This window comes from Drosophila sulfurigaster, chromosome 2L (genome assembly GCF_023558435.1).
Source record: "Drosophila sulfurigaster albostrigata strain 15112-1811.04 chromosome 2L, ASM2355843v2, whole genome shotgun sequence".
Lineage (NCBI taxonomy): Eukaryota > Metazoa > Arthropoda > Insecta > Diptera > Drosophilidae > Drosophila > Drosophila sulfurigaster.
The window spans coordinates 14,872,067-14,889,848 of NC_084881.1; the positions used below are offsets into that span (position 1 = coordinate 14,872,067).

The 17,782-nt window shown below is 40.3% G+C and overlaps 1 protein-coding gene across 4 annotated transcripts in view; it reads right to left on the bottom strand.

Annotated features, from left to right (window-relative positions):
• LOC133850927 (hemicentin-1) overlaps positions 1-17,782 on the bottom strand; it is a 136,674-nt gene that overhangs the window by 39,115 nt on the left and 79,777 nt on the right. The gene's annotated exons all lie outside the window — the stretch shown is intronic.

Consider the following 17,782-nt stretch of genomic DNA (forward strand, 5'->3'; position numbering starts at 1 on the left):
CTTAAATCCTTTTGCTTTTCGATATAACCCTTACTTTAATTTATTTAAATTTCGTGAAGTGTTTCTATATGAATTTATTATATCTTAACATACATCACAAATTGAAAATAATATGAGTAGAGCGTATGAGTAGCTTAATTCTTTTCCCTTTACACATACTTCATTTCATTTATATCTCGTATGTAGGTGTTTCATAAAAAGCTTTTAGCATCCATTAGCCGTGTATGCCCAATCCCAATTGCTGTTCCAAGGCGAGAGAGAGGTGTAGAGCATTCCCTAGTCCACCTCATTAGAGTTCTTTCTGTTTGCTCGGCTTGTTTGCAATGAATACCGTCAGCTTGTGGTAGCTCATTTCTTGTTGCTTTTCTTTCTCTTTGCTTTGGTTTTTCTTTTCGTTTTCCTTTTATTTTGTTGCCTTGGCTTTGCATTGGACCATTTAGATTTGGTGTTTCTGTTTTTTTGCGCTTGCCTCGCCTCGTCGCGCCTAGCCGCGAAATAAAATGAAAAATGCTCATGGCAAATTAAGCGTCGAACTCATTTTTGTGAATTTATTAGCTTAATTTTTGTGTGGCGGCCTTCTTGTCTTGATGTTGCCATGGGGCCAAGCATTACATTTTGATTAATTTAACATCTTTTCGTTATATTTTTTTCTTCTCTTTTGCACTGGCTACCTGGACTACCCACCTGACTAGTGGAAGGGGAAGGAGTGGTAATAAGAGAAGCGTATTTTCTTAGGTAAAACCCAATCAAGCGTAATAGCTCTGAAACTGTTCGAGCACTGCGTATACTTTGAGGCAAAAAAGGAAATGCTTTTAGTTGCCTGCATATGCAGACCTACAAGTCCACAAGCTGCCACGCCCCTTGCCTCTGCCTCCGCCTCCGTCTCAGCTTTGACTGGCATTGCTTTCTTGACTTTTTCTTCATCAACGTCATCGTCATTTATTTAGCCCAGCCGCCGGAACGCTTTGTGTTTAAGTTTTAATTTCTCATGATGAGATTTTTTTTTTTAGCCCACATGGCGTATGGATGTTGGGTTTTCAATGTGTGTGTGTGTGTGTTTGTGTGTGTGGATAGAGCATAAATCATGCACTCGACATTATTAAAGTAGATCTTATAAACTTCTTGAGTGCATATGCAAGTTGATTGTGAGATGTGGAATGGGAGCCAAAAGCGAGAAACTTTTTAAATAAAATTTCAATTTTGATAACTTTTATGGCAATGGCAACTATGTCTGGCAGTCGTCGAATGGCAAGGGGGGTGAGGAGAGCGTAAAGGAGTTGGTAAAGTAAGGCACATGTGTGTGTGTTCGCCATGTTGTAGACCCAAATGCGGCACACTTCCGTTCAGCTAGCTCAAATAGCATTTTGGGTTTCTGTTTTCAGTTTCAGTTTGCTGCTGCTGCTGCTGTTCTGTGTGTTTCTCTGTGTTTTTTGGCCGTGCCCAAGGAAATGGCTGCATTTTTACCGTTGCCAGAGATTTTTGTGCGCTGCATTTCCGGCTCTGACTTTCACGACGGCTGCATCTTGAGTTTCATTTCACTCTCCCGCTCTCGCTGTCGCTCTTGATCTCTCTGTGTGTGTGTGTGTGTTTCGAGTGCTGCTGTAGCTCAAGCGAAGCACATAATTGCCTCTGCCTGCTGCATGCAGCCAGCTGCCTGCGTGCTGCTTCAGCATGTCCTTATGTCCTTGGACCAGGCGGGGGCCCAAAAAGGAATTTCTAATGTGAAAATAAGTGCTGCCTCCGTTATTATGTTGCATCGTCGCAGGACTTATGCAAAACAGTCGCAGAATTGTTATGCAAATTGCAGCCAATTACATGGCAAATGCCTGCCTCGCTCTTCTCCTTCTCCTCCGCCTCCTTCCCCTCTTCACTATCTGCTGTAGGTTTCATATATGACAGCCAAAGTTGCCAACAACACTGCACTGCACACATTTTGCGGCTCTGATTGATTTCGCTGCAAAGTCTCAACGAGTTCTTACATATCTTATTAACTGCAAAAAGTAACAGAGTAAAATGCATGGGAAGGAAGTGATTTGGAGTATTTGTGAAGAACAAGTCAAGATTGCTACTCCATATTTGAGTAGAAAATAAAGTGAAGGAAGTGGAAAGCTACGTTTTGAATTGTACTTTTATTTGAGAAACTCATGTGAATGCATTGACAATATATTCTCTTTTTTTTTGATTTTAGATTTGTTAAGTAGTTTTTAAATTTAGAAAGTTCCATGACAACATATACTCATAACATAATAGTATATTACTTTCAGCTAACACAGCCCAGATTAAAGCAAAGCAATTAAATTGCAACAAATTGTAAGAAAATAAATGAGGGGAATCAGCAGCGAAATGGTTAAGAGCGAATTGCAATTAGGGGAAAACTTAATTATATTTAATAACTTGTAATATAATACTTTGGCTGCAAGTAGGGGACTTAATAATGCAGCTAAACGTAGACAGAATAAAAGAGTTTATTTAGTGAGTGAACAAAATACGACTTGAATTTTATAAATATGTGTTGAGGTTCACTTAAAGACTTGCAATGTAATATTTTCTCCTTCTTGTTAATTAGAGTAGAACATATAGCGGGACAAGGTATAGAATTTATTAAAAAAAATTGTGATTATCTTAAAGCAAATAAATTAAAGAAATATATAACTTAAGATTGTAAAAAAATATATATTTGGAATATATATATTGTGTTATTATATTACTTTAATATACAATTTCCTTTCTCACTTCGTAATAATAGTAAAGGAGATTGTGAGATTCTAAAGAAAAGTAAAGAGATAGTAATTGGAGAATTTACTGAACAAATTTGTGATTATCTAAAGGCAATTAAATTGATGAAATATATAATTCAAAATTGAAATTAAATTGATGAAATATATAATTCAAGATTGCACAAAAATATGACCAAAATAATGTGTGAAAATTTATAAATATATTTAAATTTCTTTCTTTAAATATTTATTTTGGGTTTGAGTATAGATTTTAACAAAAAATGTTCTTTTATTTGTAAATTTGACAAATGTTTTATATTGTGTTTTAAACTATTTTAAATAAATTATTTAAAATAATTTATTTTCTTAGTGCATTACATTACATTATTAATTATGAAATTTTTAATGAGATCATATTCTGATTTTTTAAATAATTTCTACTTATTCATTTTTATTAAATAATTTTCTTGGTAATATTTGAAAATTGTAATTTTTGGAATTCGATCATTTTCTGTTATTGCTATTTTTAAAACATTTCAAAGGATTTAAAAATAAATAATTTTAAAATAATTTCTTATTATTCTATGCATTTTTTTTGTTTTAAATGGGTATATTGTGTATAAATATAATATTTCGATTTATTTTGTACATTTTTAATTAAGTTAATTGCTTTAAAAGAGACTCTCAATTTTTGCTAGTTCTTAAAGCGATCAACTCTTTCAATCCCTTCTTAAACTCCAAACTCAAGCCTGTGGCACAGTGTTGCCTTCTTTGCCTTTGCACCTGCAGCAGTATAATCGGCTCGTGTTCACTGTGTGGCTGCCCCTGCTTTATGGCCCGTTGCCGGCAAGTGCTAACCTGAGGCATGCCACGAGCTTGTTAACTGTAACTAAAGCACGCGCCAGCTCGTTAGTGCGAGAAGGCGAGCGAAACTACTCGAAACGCTCGTTGTCAGATTATGTTATTATCGGTTTTTAGTATCGAGTATCGACTTATCGGAGGTCTAAGGGTGACTCCTCATTGTTGCGAGTGCCGTTGCCTTTCTTTCTTTTATGCGTTATTCAATGGTTGAGTGAAGCATGAAGTGTGAAGGGAAGAGACGTCGGAGGACGCTGCGGTGTCGTCTCATAAAAATAATAAACTTTTTGTAGCTGCCATCACTTTTGGCGAGAGGAGAAAGTTTAAAAAGCGCGCGCCAAATTTGACGCGTGGCAAGGATGGGAAGAGAAAGAGAAAGGACTCGCTCTGGCAATGTTACGGCTTCTTGGGCAGGCGATGTGCCCTTGTCCTCTTACTTTCTGTTCTCACGCCCTTTAAGTCGACTCATCTCATGCCTCATGCCACTGTCAACGATGTGCGTTATGTGCGGATAATTGACTTTTAAAATGTGTGTGCGATATCACAACAACAACAACAGAAACAGCAACAGAAACAACAACAGCAACAAGGACATCAGCGAGCTGAGAGAAGGAGCTGGAAAAAGGGTCGCGGCGTATAATTAAACGGCATATTGTCACGCATCCTTGCAGCAGGACTCGCTGCGAAGGCGCAGCTACTGTGGAGCAGAAGAGAAGGGAGGAGGGTGGACGCGTCAAGGACAAATGGGGAGCAAGGACTCTTTAGGCTCTGTTACAAAATGACTGCCGTTGTTTGTCGTTGTTACTGCTGTTGTTGTTGTTGTTCTGCTTCTTCTTTCTGTTGTTGTTGTCGCCATTAAATGTTTAACATTGTTGTTGCCTCTTGCCTTAAATAAAAGTGAATGCCATGATGTGCGAAAAAGAGAGAGTAAGACAGGGAGGGAGCTATAAAAAGAGAGACAGAGAGTGAGGGGCAAGTACTATATGTATGTAGGTGTAAAGTTGGAAAGTGGCAAAGATGCCTCAAAAATTGGCAGCAAATTTGAAAGTAGATTAAACAAAGAGAACATTAAAATGGAAATTTACTTAGGATTGGAGTGTGGAGATAGCAAAAGGACAAACTAGTTAATTGAATTGGCTAAGGAAAAAGCAAAAGATAGAAGGACAGAATAGATTAGAAAGAAAATGAGTTGGAAACAAAACTAGTTGAGAGTGAAAAAAGAAAACTAGTTGAGAGAAAGATGAAAATTCCATCTTAAAAATAGAAGAATCTGTGATATAAGGAAATCATTTTGAAAGTCAATATGGGAAAAGGATTCAGGAACTAAGAATATACAAAGAGCTGAGCAAGAAACGTGATAGATACTAAAACTAATAAATTATAATATATATATATGTATATATAATATTAATTTGATATCATCGTCCTAAGATCCCTTTGAAACCTTGAGGAATATATTCGTGCAGGCTTTGGGAAATCCTTTAGCAAACTTCCTGGAATATGAGCAAGCTTAAGAATTCCCACAAACTGCCCCAAATCAATGGTCAAGTTAGGTGAGGCTTAACCATGTTTACAGGCATAATCAATCGAATCAGTTGACAAGTAAATATTTAAAGCAAGCAACCCGCTGTGATGCAATCAGCATTAGATGGATAGTTCCGTCTGACCTCCGAACAATCGATGGCAAATGTTGGAAGGCGAAACAAAAGCGAGTCCCCAAAACCCAAAATCGAAAGCCAGAAAATGAAACTAGGCAGAGAAGCAAATCAGGCAACAACTAACTCGAGACCCGGGCCTCACAACAACATTCATCAAGTTATTCACACAATTTCCGCCAACTTCAGTCCCAGTCGTTGCGATGTCCTGATGCTCTGTCTCTCTGTCTGTCTGTCTGTCCTCTTGTCCAGATTGTCGTCCAGTGTTGGACTGGTCCAAAATGCCGCTGCCAGTGACTTATTTATGCAAATGGCCATAACAAATGAGGCGCACACTGACTGCGGGGGCGGCGGAATGGTGAGAAGCTGTAGGGGAACTCAATGTCGACCGCACAGTGGAAACGATTAATTTGGTGCTGTGACACAGTCGCCAGCCACAGAAAGAGAGAGAGAGAATGAGAGAGTTGGACTCGTTCGAGACGCCATTATAAAGGGCTAACCCTGTAGCTCAAATGTTTGATGGTCTGGGAGTGTGCCCAAAGTATCAACGAGCGTGAGGAAGGCGAAGTGTGGAGGCAGCACCAGCGGAGATGTCCAGCGTATTGCTCAATCGTGCCCAGTCGCCGGGTAATGGTCATGGTAATGGCTATGCCAATGTGAATGGAACCAAGTGGTGGATGGTGTAGAGAGAGGGGGAGGAGAATAGGCGGCGATACGGCTGCTCATTATTGAAACATGTTGCTAACATTTGTTATGCAAAGGCGACATTCATGCTAAATGTGATGTGTGCGGAGAGGTGGAAGGGAGACAGCAGTCACATGTCTCTGTATCCATCATGCTTATTGCTATATCGCCCCATCCTCCAATGCTGCCGTTGTGTCTGTCTGTCTGTCTGTCCCGCTTCAGCGCGCACTTTCATCCATTCGGTTTGTTTGCTTTGCGCTTCTGCAAAATTTCTATAAATGCCTTTGCCTTGCTCTCTGCTCACTCTCTGCCCGCTCTCTTGCGCCCTCTGGCGGCCGCCCTTGTCAGCTCTATTGGCAATTTGATGCTGTGTTGACTTTATCTGGACCTGTAGCCCATAGCTGCCCCTCAACCTCCTGCCTACCACCTGATAGCTTCTCCTCTGGGCGCTGTCGCCTTTGTGCCATTCAAATTCAATGCAATGTCCTCATGTTGTTAATGTGTGTGCATGTTTGGCCTTGCTGGCTAAACTATTTACGTATGAGTGTGTGTATACTTGTGTGTGTTTTGGGTGGCAGCAGTGTGGGAAGATACTCTTGATGTGCGCGGCCTTTGCAACAGTTTTGTGTGCGCTCTTTAACGGTAAATGTGTGCAAATGACAGCAATATGACAGGCCAAGGCAATAGCAACAACAACATGGTATCATCCTTGCCAAAGGTTTTAGTGTCAGTGTCAGCAGGTGTTCATAATAAGGCGTCATCGCTATCTAGAAAGCAAAGCAATGTCAAAGGTTAAAGCTGTTGCTGACACTCGCAACATTTGCTAATCAAATGTGTTTAAGCACTTCCCACTCGACGCTGCTAATCAATCTGTTTATTCTCTATTGCTTTGCAGGGTCAAAGCTTTAATGTAGATGGCAAGCCTTGATTGGCGTCACAATGGAGCTAGCAAAGACTTGAACGAAGCAGTGACGTTGGTATTGCAAATTTCTATACGCAATTTTGCATGGTGTACCTTCTAAAATGTATTGTCTTTGGCTGAAGGTGCAAAGTATAGTGAATGTAAAAGCAGCAGTCTGCACTTTCAGCTATCCTTCTTATTCACGAGCAAATTGTGGTGTACGTAAAAACAACAAGGTACATCTATTGCTATCCTTGTTGCTCACACGCATCTTAGCAGGGTGAACGCTTTAATAAAGATTCGCATATAACAGCTCCAGTGTGACGTCATAATTGCCCGAATTTGTGATGTAAGCATTGCCGATTTCTATGCCTAATTCTTCAAAGAATACCTTCACGAATAGCAACATGCGGATATAGTTATCCTTGTTACTCTCGCAAAGGAGTCGATCAGCCAAATGTCGTTAACACATCCTCACTCTTTCTAAGAGTTCGTAGTGCAAGCTCTCTCATCAAATTTCAAGAGAGGAACTGTCACACTTAAAAGCAACAACAGATCAGACTCTTCGCAATGCTCCACAAAAAAGTAAAAGGATTTTGCTCAGTTAGTTGTCGCCGGTCGATCGAAATGTTCGGTTTTATTTTAAAGAACGTGGAAGTGCGCGCAAAAAGTAAAACGCAAAAGCGACAACAACAAAATGCATTCAATCGTCGGTGTGAGTGAAAATCAGTGAGTGAAATATGTTTGTGTTTTAATTGTGCGCTATAATTCGCATTGGAAAAAGTGCATATATAATTAATCTAAAATCAATTATGCAATTTAATCGCATTAAATATGCGCATATTGCATAAAGCTTAGGTAATATAAGTGCGTGTTTGTGTTTAAAGCATATTGCAAGTGTTTTTTTTCAAGTGAAAAAAAGATGGCGGACCGTTGAAACGGTACTCGTCTGCAGTTTATCGTTTTTGCTTTTGTGTGTTTTAGTTTTTTTGGTTTTTGTTTTGTGTTTGTGTTGTCAATCGCTGACAAAAGCTGAGTGTTTTTTCAAGCGGTTCAAAAGGTGCTTCAAAGTCACGCATAAAAATCAACAATGACTTTTCATATCGATAATATTAGTGCTTTTGTGTGAGCAGAAGTTTCAAGGGATTCCACATGCATGAACTTGTCCATTTGCTAAGCGTCTTATGTAAGTACACATGTATGCACATATAGTAAATATGCAGCAGTGTGCTGTGCGTTGTGTGTGTGTGTGCAAGAGTTCATGCATATTTTGCTTGTCACTGATTTCTCAATAGATTTCACAGGGAAATATGCATAAATCATATCGCCATAGCGTTAAGCAAAAGTCAGACAAACCATCCGACTGTTATGCATGCACGAGTGTGTGTGTGTGTGTTTACATCGATAGAGCGAGACAGCTGCGCTTGCGGTTGCGGGGCAGCGTCAAACAGCAGCAGCTTTGCGTTTTATGCAACACTTTTTGTGTACTGTCAGTTTTTATTTGCTCAGCAGTAGCGTAGTAGCAGTAAAAATTTTCTGCTGTGTTGTCGCCGCAGTTAAAATGACTGTGAAAAATAAATGTTAATATGCAAAGACGGAGAGTAGAACATCATGTGGTCTGTGATAAGACTACCAACACAAACACACACAAACATAACTCTTGCTGGCTGTCATAAAACTTGTGTGAGATCGACAAACGGTTACCCTAACAGAAGTCCACAAAGCACAAAGCCAAGCTTAGCTAGCATTTGCTATCTCTCCTTTCCCACTCTCATTCTCTACACACATATTTGACAGCATCGCGCTTATTTGGTGTAATATTCATAATAAAAACAACAAACAGAGAGAGCGGGCGCGTGCTACTTACACACTCTCGCACTCCGTCAGAGGCTCTCTATCTCTCCACACTCTCTCTTTGTGTGTCTTCGGCTGCCGGCCGCCACGTCTCATAAGTTATAATCTGTGCGAAGAAATTGCAGCAGTACCGAAATTTACGAGCATTGTGCGCTCTTGACTGCCGCCTGCTTCTTGCCCCCTCCTTTTAACATCTCACTCAATATTTTTGGTATATTTACGAGTCCGTGTGTGTACAAGAGAGCGTGGGAGCGTGTGTGTTGAGGACACTTTGCATATTTATTGCATAATAAATTTGCTAAGATGTTTGTATTTTCTGTTTAGTATGAAATTTTTTCCTATATATGTACCACTCCAAACATTTAAGTAATAGTGTGTATTTTGTTTGGTATTTTTTTTAGTTTTTGTGGAATGGAATTGCCAATAGTCGTATATGGTAAGGTAAGTCATAATTTTTATTATTTTGGTTTGACGAAAGTTGCAGAATCGATTTAAGTTATATGAATTATTTAAAAATGAAATGTCATCTTAAAAATGTAATGTCATCTTACATTATTGGCCATATTGGAATTGCAGTCGATGAATGATTTTTTTTTCACAGCATTTTCACAATTTATAATTTATATTTTTACCCAATATTGGCTGAACATAATCTGCACAATAAATATTAATGCTGTTGGTTGATTGTACGAAAATTACCAAGATTTTAAATGAAGTACTCATTTATATTTTTATGTTTTGTGTGGAATTCGAATTGAATTGTTGTAATACTATACAAGATAAATTATTTTCGTTTCTTTATTAGCGTGTTACCAACGCAGTGTACGTTTCATTGGAAACTCTTAATGAAGAGTAGAACAAGTTCGATATTTACAAGTAGAATCATAACAATTTCGTTTGCTTTTGTGTTCTTGCGTTATGTTTCGACAGTCACTTTGCATATTTTGCTGTTTTCAGCAGATTTCCTTTCTCTTTCTTGCTATTGGCCGTTGTCTCTTTCTCTGCGTTTCCGGACCTTGTGCATAAATATGATGTTGATTTTTATGATTTTTATAATGTTTCATTATGTTGCGTTTTACGACTCATGCGGGATCTGTAAGCTGGGAACTGTGAGCGATGCGATATGAGGCGACGGTAAGAGGGACAGACGGACAGACTGACTGACTGTATGGCTGGGCGCACACATGGTTGGGTCATATAAGTGCGGAATGCGGATGAGGATGTGGATGCGGATGCGGATGCGGATGCGGATACACAATGCACTCACTTCGTTTCTGTTCTAATTTATGGCATGTTCTAAATGTTGTTGCTGCTGTTATTGTTGTTGTTATCTACTTTTTGGCTGTTATGCGCCTTTGCTTAACAGTTGTAACACTCGGTTCCCCGCTTTACACATTTTATGTGCGCTCAAAAGCCAATTTTGTAGAGATTTGGAAACGGCCCATGGCCGTCGAGGAAACTTGCGGCCCATTATAAGCGCATAATCTTTACAAAACACACGAATACACGCAGCCCAACACATAGACAGACACCAACACACACACATAAACAGCCGAGGCAACAAGGCTAAAAATGAAATGGCTAAGACCCCCTAAGTCCTACTCCTAAGCTGGCCATGTCTCATGCCACAGTATCTGCCTCCCGCGTCTTTTACTTTTACTCTCCTAGTACTATGCCATGTTGCTGGATAATTTTTCGCTTGGCTTCCGAATTACAGTGGAGCTTAAATAAAGTGAATCTTTATGAAAGCATAGGAATGTGCGTGATGTTTATCTGTGATAATTTGCTAAATAATCCCTGCATAAATACGTTGTATGAGAAGTCACGATCATAAGTAGCATTGTGTTTGCTAATATATATTTATACTTTAATATTCTATGTATATGTTATAATTGATTTCGAAAGTGAAAGCATTGATTGAAGAAATTTTCAAAATGTCTGCCAGTGTTTGACAGATGTCATCTGTATAGATAATTTCATTACAGTGGGATTATAATACTATCTAAAAAGAATAATAAAGGAAAATTTCGTTTTGCTAATGTCTAATGAGATTTACGTGAAGAAGGATCGACTGCTAAACGAGCTAAAGTTGGGTCTATTCTAGTCACACGGTGTCAGTTCCTTCCTTTGCCACGCTTTTAAGGCTGTGGGTCACTTGAACGATTTTAAAGCGCGCTTTTAGGTGCACATTGGACATTGAAGCACATTTAAGATAGAACCGGCAGCAGTTGGAGAGAACTCGTCTAATTTCTTTTGGCAATTTTTTTATGACACTCGTCTTACAAATGAGTTTCTCTGTCCCGGGCACAGAACAAGGCCAATGCCGTGACTCCCCGGGGAGGAGCTGCAGGGAGCTGACAAGCGAGAAGGGACAGCGAAGGGTGTCAGGAAAGGGAGGTTAAAGAGGGAGAGGGAGGCGTGTGCTAAAGCTACGAGTTGGTCGTTCAGTTCTATTGCCTGCTTTATGACAGTTTCATAGACTTTTTATGTTTATGTCCCGGGCGTTTAGTGACGCAGCTGTTGCGCCATGGACATCACTTGTCTACTCCAGCCCCACCCGATACTTGGGGCAAGTCATGGGTGAGGAAGGCAGTAGGTTAGTAGGCTGCTGCTGCTTCTGCTGCTGTTGTTGGCAGGAGGCGGTTTTAGTGTATTCATATTTGCGTTTCTTATCTGCACGTAATTAAGGCAATGGACAGAACCGGCTGGTGTTGCTCCTTGGAGGCCTTTGCCAGTTCTAATCATCGTCGCCATCATCATCATTGGCAGCGCGTCGGTTGTCATCGGGACCCTTAACCCTTAGTTCCCCACTCCCGCGTCTCCTCACTCTCGTTGCTCTTGTGACGCCTCTGGGCGATCGTTTGTTGTTGTTAGTGTGTTGTCGCTGCTTGGCGCCGCCAAACTATTTGCCTTTCACAATGCTCGCGGGAGCAATAATGTCTGACACTCTGCGCCCCTCATTGGCTGACAGCAACAGCAACGGCAGCAGCTGCTACCAGTTCAGAGAAAGAGCAACCCCTCTCAATGTTATTTGTGCCACACAGCTCGTAGTTATTTCTTATTGTTGTTGTTTTGTTATTGCGCGGCCCCACAAAACCTGCTTCAAGTAATTCAACCAGACAGCCAGACCCCATTCCATCTTGCATCTTCTTTCCCGTTCCGCATTTTGTATTTGCACCTGCGGCGTTTTCACTCCCGGAGTCACAGACTTCCCCACAGACTCGCAACTCGGGTTGAGTTCGTTTCGCAGCTCTTAGAAGCCCCTCACTGATTGGTAACAGGTTACAGCTAACAGTTAACAGATTTTTGCTGTTGATTTTGCGTTGAATTTTTAATTACTCTCATGTTTATGGCAGTTCCTTCTTTATGCTTGAGCTTGGGTGTTCCCTGTTGATTTCTGACAGCTTTGCGCAGGGCTGCAACACTGCAGCTTTGAAATATTTAAACAGTAGTTGACTTTAAGTAGTACGAACTTTCTTAATATAGTTGTTAATTTCTTTCCTTTTCCGTCTGATGAGTTAAGTATCTTAAATTTAGTTCGCTTTACTTGTTTGATTATTTATTTCAATTAAGTGTTATGCTGTTTCATTAGAATAGAATAAACTCAAATATAATTCCAAAGATATTTTAAATAAATATTCACAAATTTAAGAACCGTTTTAATAGTTTTATCTCGGGGTTTTAATTGCAAACTTTGCAATAAAGCGCTCCATTACAATTAATTTTCCTTATTATCATATTGGTTTAGTGCTCTACGTTAATAATGTGTATTGCTGCCATCCCTGTTTGTTGTTATCAAATTTTGCGTGCTGCATTTTAATGAGCATCCCCCATGCCAAGGACTTTCTGTCCGTGTCGTGACACCCCAATGTTGTGTACAGAATACAGTATCCAGTATCCTGGCTGTTGCATCCCTTTTAGTTTAGCTGAGTTTAGTTTAGCATTTAAACTTAATGAGCTACCCCATAAATCAGGCTATAAACTAGTTTCCATAGCTTTTGTCTGCTCCTGCCATACGACAAGTACCTTTAACACGCATTTAAAACGAGACACATTAAATTCTGGGCAGGTCGCACGTTTCTTCGTAAGCCAATTTTGATAAGCGAGAGAGAGAGCGAGGGGTGAGAGGGATCCCCACGTGCTCGCTCCCTACTCATTGTCTGTCAATGCCGGGCACAACAAATATATCAAAATATGTATAAAAAAAAAACAGCAAAGAGAATGTTTCTACATTAAAGGTGACAGCGGCAGACGTTGACATCGTCTGCTGGTCCTTGTCCGTGCCTGAACCTGAGCCAGAGCCTCAATCTCAGCCTCAGCTCCGGCGTCTGTTGCTGCCGCTGCCATTGACATGGCATGGCATTCACTCAGGATGATGATGGCGACGGCGACACAGGAAACAAACAAACAACGCAGCAGTGCAAACATTCAATGCGAGCAGCTGGGCGGGGGGGGGGGTGGGGGTAGTTTCGAGGGCGTGGCAACGTTCGCAGTGCGTGTGTTTATTTTGCCGTAAATTGATTTTAACGGCGAATGACAAGCAACAGCAACAACAACAACAACAGCAACAATAACTTAAACAACAACTACAACAAAGCAGCACGCGCTACGTTTTTTGAAGCATTTAAAAATGTATTTAAAAAACACACAGAGACAGCAGGTGAAAACAGGACAACAGCAGACTATGTGAAAAATGCGAAAGAAAGAGAAGAAAGACGAGTGTGGTGGAAAAGCACGGAAGACAACGCGACGTGTATTCATTTACTGATTAGAAAAATTATTACATAAAATTTATGTTAGTTGCATGTGCGACAACGACAAAGTTTATGGTGACAGTCGAGATAGGGAGAGAGAGAGAGAAAGAGAGAGAAAGAGAGAGAATGAGAGAGAGAGAGAGAAAGAGCGAGATGGAGAGAGGTAAGGAAGGGAACCTGTCAAGGAGCAACCAGAGGAGCCAGAGAAAATGAGCAGCAAAGAAGAGCGGCAGCAGAAGCCCCCAAAGGCTGTTAATGGCTTCCTTGGCAGGCAGCGTCTTGTCGTCCTTTTGCTGTAGCTACTCCTGCCTTTTGGTAAGTTAGCTAAACTGCGTTACGGCAACCGCAAACAGCAGCAGCAGCAGCAAGAGCAGCAGCAGCAAGAGCAGCAACAACAACAGCATGCTTAATAAATGTCGACACAAAAAGAGGAGCCAGCAATGGGGAGCAGGTGATGCTTGCTGCTGGTGGTGCAGGTGGTGTTGCTTTGGTTGCCTTGCAACATGTTAAGCAGGTGTTTCAAAATCACTTACGCTAAAACATAACAACAACAAAAGACGCAGCAGCAGCATCAGGACTTGGGATCAGACGCAGCAGGAGCAGAAGTTGTCAAGGCTGCTCCCGGCTGTAACAAGGACAACGACAATGACAACAACAGGAACAGCAACAACAACAACAACAAGCACAACCACAATAACAAACAACAACGGGCGAATAAACAAATTTAGCTGATATTTAAATTTTTGCAGCAGCACGCGGCATATACGCAATATGCACTGCAAGATTATTTATGTTTGTTTAAGCGGAGAATATTATTAGATAATAATTTTGTGCATGTAAATTTGATTATTATGCTGCAATAACGATCAAATCAAGAGAGAGAGAGAGAAGAAGCAGAAGCGAAGATAAATCTTTTAAAATGATTTCATGAATTGCAATAAATTATTTTTGCATTAAATAACAAAATTCTTGAATCAATTTAAATAATTAAAATATTTAATTTGAAGTCGTAATTGATAGACTACAAAATACTCTATTTTTGATGGACAATAACTTAATAACATAATTTTCTGTCAGAATTACCAATAATCAATCTTTTATTATTAAAAATGAACCTAATTTCCCCCCTCTTTTGTCGCAAGTCCAATTATGCATACATTTTTGAGCTTAAAACTGCTGACAATGGTTGAAGCTCATAACAACATAACATATCCAGAACTGGCTGCGCAATAGGGGAAAATTTAACTGAATTATTCATAAAGTTGATAACGACAAAGGGGTGTGAATATAGAGGGGGAGCCAGAGTCTGAGGTTTAAGGACAAGGACGTGAGAGCATGGACGAGGAGAACGAGCTTGAGGCCTATAACGAGACCAAGACCCAGACCGAGACCGAAGCGACTGCTTCCTGGGTGGGCTGGGACTGAAGCCCGAGAGTCGCTCTCCTGCTCTGCGGCTGTGGCTGTTGTGGTGTAGGATGGTGGCCGGAAGTACACGTTGACAAGTCGCACTTCGTACAGTGGACAACTTCCGGCGACAACGTTGCCTTCGCCGTTGCCATGTTGCTGTTCCTGCCTTTTGCGGTTGTCCGGAGAACGGAGAACGGAGCGAAACTTTATGAACTTCACATGACGGCGGGTGGGCTGCCAGTTTTGCGGTTCTTGTTGCTACTATTCTTGCTGCTGCTGCTCTTGTTATTATTATTATTTGTTGCTGAAGGCGTATTTGCATAGAGGGGTCAGTGTGCAAGGCAGCGAAGCCAGCAGTCGCTTGTGTTATTATTGTTGTGCGTGTGTGTGGGCTTAAGCCAACTTTAAATTAAGCTTAGCGGTTGAAATTAATTTACACGTCGGCCTGCAACTGAACAACACCAGAAACAATAAACACCACATGGCGAAACACTGCAAACTGTACAAGTTACAGCCTCTGAGTTTTGTCGGAGTTTTTAAATCCGTTCGTAAAATCACTGAACTTCCAAACCTGAACTTGGTCTTATTTTGACCTCAACCTCTGCCTCTCACTTTGCAGCGCGAAAAGTCATTAAAGTCACTGCAGTCGACAGCATTTAAGGCTTGGCTCGATGCGTATTTGACAGCAGTAAAAGTACAAGATTTTCCATTTATTTCGGTTGGGAAATTTAACTCATTTTCACCGGAATTTGCAGACATTAAGGTGATGATTTAGGAACAACGAATCTTAAATGAATTAGATGCTTACAAATTTAATTTAATGTATTTTGCAAATTAATCAAGATTCCCCATTTTATGTTGATGTTCTTTTGTGTATGGGGTATGCTTTAAAGTAAAGTTAACTTGCCATATAAGTTAAAATTTAAGCAATTATTTTGCACAATAGCGGATAGTCTTTCACAATGCAAAGTGCTTTAAGCAATTGCAAAAACAAGTACAACAATTTGCTAGCATTTTTCATTTGATGTGAGTCAAAGCATACATATATAAACAGTTTGTGTTATGGCAGCTGTGTACTTTTTGCCTGTTGAACATTGTTCTGAATGGGACCAATTTATCTATTGTCCTTTTTTATTGCTACTCGCCATTAACAAGAGTTTAATTGTCTTTGGGGGTAGGCGGCACATCGTGCACATTTTGGGAGAGCATACATTTAGGCGTTGACAGCGCCAAACAAAAGGCAACTGTGAGCAACGGGGCGTGTCCCTAGTTGTTGGCCCAGGGTCTGTCTGCCTCTCTGTCTGTCTGGCTTCGGTTTGGTTTGGTTTCATTGCCTGCTGCCGGCCTGGCTTGCTTTGCCTTGGTTGCTTGATTCTCAGGCCAAAAGGCAAACAAAGCTGCAGACAGCTTTTCAATGCTTTTAATAGCTGCCCGAAGGACCTGTAGATGAAGCCCAGTTTACTCGATTGTTTCCATTTTTTTTGTTTTTTGTATTGGTCTTTCGTTTTTTGTTGCTAGCTGTTTTTCATTTTTATTTGTGGATGTTCCTTTAGGTTGTAGGCTGCATTGACACCAAACAAAAGGCTAATTGGAATGTTAGCAGCAGTCACATTTTTTTTATAGCATCCTTGAAGTCGGGGCGCTAAAAAACAAAAGGGCGCATTTTAAGCAAGAGAAATGCTTCCGTTGCTGCTCCAGTTGTTCTTGCTGTTGTTGCTGCGGCAGCCAAAATGAAAAATTGTTTTTTAAATGAATTCAATAAAGCGTGAGAACCAACAAAGAATCCGAATTCATGTAGGGGTCTGTCTGAGTTGCGGTGAAATTGTGGAGAATCCAGCGCCTAAAAACCTGACACCGAGACACCGAGACAGACTCGCTCGGTTTTCAGGCTTATTTGCATTTCAATTTGCATAAGTGTTGCCATTGCCAAACACACAGACAGACAGACACACAGACACATACGCTCATACATATCATATACCATATATCATATATACTTGTATATATATTCTCCTGTCGCTGATAGATGTAACGCCCACGTCGCGACATGTGTGTTCGTCTCTCTCTCTGTCTCTCTGATTGGGGGTGTGGCGCAAAAGTCAAACGAATCGGAACCAACACGTGTTGCCACACACACACACACGCATTCTGATCTATGCATTTGTCTCTTCGCTTCTGTGCGTACAAGGTAAAGGTTAAATGTTGACCCGCATTCGCATAAAGGAGATATGGAAAGTGAGATATGGATGGGCCTTTGTGTGTCACCGCGGCTCGCGCCCCTTTCCTTTCATTGCTTCGAGGAGGATGCTATTGATAACAACCGACTTTTGCATAAATAGCAAAAATTATTGCGCACATCCATCACAAAATGAGAAATGTGTCAGCTTGCCCTGGCATCCAACAACAATAACAAGGAATAGAAGAACAGAAGATAAAAAAAAAAAACCTAAACAAGAAATTGCTCAAAATTCAATTTCGAAAACCATAACGAAGTTTAAATTCTCTTCTCTAGAAAAGAGCACAATATATGTACAACCTACTATACAAAGCTGAGAAGTTGCAAGCGCACACAGATTGCTGAGAAAATATTCGAAGCTTGAGGAAAAGTTCGTTAGTGTATTAAATCGACGTCATTTGTTGTGCATATCGTAGGCAAAAAAAAAACTTCAATGCCTATTGAGCAATTTTCTGACTGACGCATGTTGTATGATCTTTTTTTTTGCTCTGTGTGTGTGTGTTGTCTGTTTTTCTCGGCAGCAGCACAAATTCAGTTTGGTTTTATTTCAGTTAAACAAAAAAAAAGAAGAAATACATAAAAAGTGAAATGTTAAAATTGCACGGATAACCACAACAAAGACTGGGAAAAGCGCCCTCTGGCGGTTGGTTGCCTTACAAATTGGCCGAGGCCTCAAAATCAAAATTAAAAAAAATCGATATTTTCCCGACAACTCG